The sequence below is a fragment of the Osmia bicornis genome, chromosome 7, assembly GCF_907164935.1.
Source record: "Osmia bicornis bicornis chromosome 7, iOsmBic2.1, whole genome shotgun sequence".
Classification (NCBI taxonomy): Eukaryota; Metazoa; Arthropoda; class Insecta; order Hymenoptera; family Megachilidae; genus Osmia; species Osmia bicornis.
In genome coordinates this window covers 10,702,829-10,706,385 of record NC_060222.1, presented here as the reverse complement: position 1 = coordinate 10,706,385, position 3,557 = coordinate 10,702,829, and positions in this window count along the sequence as shown.

Here is a 3,557-nt window from a genome sequence, read left to right as displayed (position 1 = left end):
TTCGATTTTTTGGCTAAATGGAGCGAAAATGTACGTTTATATCATCACGGACGTTAGTTTAATAGCGTTTAACGATGGATCAGTCGTACAGAATGTAAAAATAAGATTGATGAAATTTTCGACTAATCGGTTCTAAGAGGCGAAGCAATACGCCGCTAGGACTTTGAAGTATTTCGGAGCGTAACTATAGTTCGATTTTTTGGCTAAATGGAGCGAAAATGTACGTTTATATCATCACTGACGTTAGTTTAATGGCGTTTAACGATGGATCAGTCGTGCAGAATGTAAAAATAAGGTTGTTAAAATTTTCGACCAATCAGTTCTAAGAGGCGAAGCAATACGCCGCTAGGACTTTGAAGTATTTCGGAGCGTAACTATAGTTCGATTTTTTGCCTGAATGCAGCGAAAATTGTACATTTATATCATCACAGGCGTTAGTTTAATAGCGTTTAGCGATGGATCAGTCGTACAGAATGTAAAAATAAGGTTGTTAAAATTTTCGACTAATCGGTTCTAAGAGGCGAAGCAATACGCCGCTAGGACTTTGAAGTATTTCGGATCGTAACTATAGTTCGATTTTTTGGCTAAATGGAGCGAAAATGTACGTTTATATCATCACGGACGTTAGTTAATAGCGTTTAACGATGGATCAGTCGTACAGAATGTAAAAATAAGATTCATGAAATTTTCGACTAATCGGTTCTAAGATGCGAAGCAATACGCCGCTAGGACTTTGAAATATGTCGCAGCGTAACTATAGTTCGATTTTTTGGCTAAATGAATCGAAAATGTACATTTATATCATTACGGCCGTTAGTTTAATAGCGTTTAACGATGGATCAGTCGTACAGAATGTAAAAATAAGATTGATGAAATTTTCGACTAATCGGTTCTAAGAGGCGAAGCAATACGCCGCTAGGACTTTGAAGTATTTCGGAGCGTAACTATAGTTCGATTTTTTGGCTAAATGGAGCGAAAATGTACGTTTATATCATCACGGACGTTAGTTTAATAGCGTTTAACGATGGATCAGTCGTACAGAATGTAAAAATAAGATTGATGAAATTTTCGACTAATCGGTTCTAAGAGGCGAAGCAATACGCCGCTAGGACTTTGAAGTATTTCGGAGCGTAACTATAGTTCGATTTTTTGGCTAAATGGAGCGAAAATGTACGTTTATATCATCACGGACGTTAGTTTAATAGCGTTTAACGATGGATCAGTCGTACAGAATGTAAAAATAAGGTTGTCAAATTTCCGACTAATCGGTTCTAAGAGGCGAAGCAATACGCCGCTAGGACTTTGAAGTATTTCGGAGCGTAACTATAGTTCGATTTTTTGGCTAAATGGAGCGAAAATGTACGTTTATATCATCACGGACGTTAGTTTAATAGCGTTTAACGATGGATCAGTCGTACAGAATGTAAAAATAAGGTTGTTAAAATTTTCGACTAATCGGTTCTAAGAGGCGAAGCAATACGCCGCTAGGACTTTGAAGTATTTCGGAGCGTAACTATAGTTCGATTTTTTGGCTAAATGGAGCGAAAATGTACGTTTATATCATCACGGACGTTAGTTTAATAGCGTTTAACGATGGATCAGTCGTACAGAATGTAAAAATAAGGTTGTTAAAATTTCCGACTAATCGGTTCTAAGAGGCGAAGCAATACGCCGCTAGGACTTTGAAGTATTTCGGAGCGTAACTATAGTTCGATTTTTGGCTAAATGGAGCGAAAATGTACGTTTATATCATCACGGACGTTAGTTTAATAGCGTTTAACGATGGATCAGTCGTACAGAATGTAAAAATAAGATTGTTGAAATTTTCGACTAATCGGTTCTAAGAGGCGAAGCAATACGCCGCTAGGACTTTGAAATAGTTCGCAGCGTAACTATAGTTCGATTTTTGGCTAAATGAATCGAAAATGTACATTTATATCATCACGGACGTTAGTTTAATAGCGTTTAACGATGGATCAGTCGTACAGAATGTAAAAATAAGATTGATGAAATTTTCGACTAATCGGTTCTAAGAGGCGAAGCAATACGCCGCTAGGACTTTGAAGTATTTCGCAGCGTAACTATAGTTCGATTTTTTGGCTGAATGCAGCGAAAATTGTCATTTATATCATCACAGGCGTTAGTTTAATAGCGTTTAACGATGGATCAGTCGTACAGAATGTAAAAATAAGGTTGTTAAAATTTTCGACCAATCAGTTCTAAGAGGCGAAGCAATACGCCGCTAGGACTTTGAAGTATTTCGGAGCGTAACTATAGTTCGATTTTTTGGCTAAATGGAGCGAAAATGTACGTTTATATCATCACGGACGTTAGTTTAATAGCGTTTAACGATGGATCAGTCGTACAGAATGTAAAAATAAGATTGTTGAAATTTTCGACTAATCGGTTCTAAGAGGCGAAGCAATACGCCGCTAGGACTTTGAAATAGTTCGCAGCGTAACTATACTTGGATTTTTGGGCTAAATGAATCGAAAATGTACATTTATATCATCACGGACGTTAGTTTAATAGCGTTTAACGATGGATCAGTCGTACAGAATGTAAAAATAAGATTGATGAAATTTTCGACTAATCGGTTCTAAGAGGCGAAGCAATACGCCGCTAGGACTTTGAAGTATTTCGCAGCGTAACTATAGTTCGATTTTTTGCCTGAATGCAGCGAAAATTGTCATTTATATCATCACAGGCGTTAGTTTAATAGCGTTTAACGATGGATCAGTCGTGCAGAATGTAAAAATAAGGTTGTTAAAATTTTCGACCAATCAGTTCTAAGAGGCGAAGCAATACGCCGCTAGGACTTTGAAGTATTTCGGAGCGTAACTATAGTTCGATTTTTTGGCTAAATGGAGCGAAAATGTACGTTTATATCATCACGGACGTTAGTTTAATAGCGTTTAACGATGGATCAGTCGTACAGAATGTAAAAATAAGGTTGTTAAAATTTCCGACTAATCGGTTCTAAGAGGCGAAGCAATACGCCGCTAGGACTTTGAAGTATTTCGGAGCGTAACTATAGTTCGATTTTTGGCTAAATGGAGCGAAAAATGGACGTTTATATCATCACGGACGTTAGTTTAATAGCGTTTAACGATGGATCAGTCGTACAGAATGTAAAAATAAGATTGTTGAAAGTTTCGACTAATCGGTTCTAAGAGGCGAAGCAATACGCCGCTAGGACTTTGAAGTATTTCGGAGCGTAACTATAGTTCGATTTTTTATCCGACTTCGAAAAGGAGGAGGATACTCAATTCGATGAGTATATTTTTTTTTTTTTTTTTTTTTCTGGCTTTGTTCACCGATTACGCCGAGACGGATGGACCAATCGGAACGAAACCTTTTGCATCTTGTAGGATATGTCTTCCGATTGGTCCCGTTGAAAAAACATTTTGCATTTTTTCATTCCGAACGCTTTTTATTGCAAAAAAAACGTGCTATTTCATGTACGTGCGGTATACGTTCGCAGATTACTCCGAGGCGAATGGACCAATCGGAATGAAACTTTATGCGTCTTGTACAGTACAACTCCCCATTGGTCC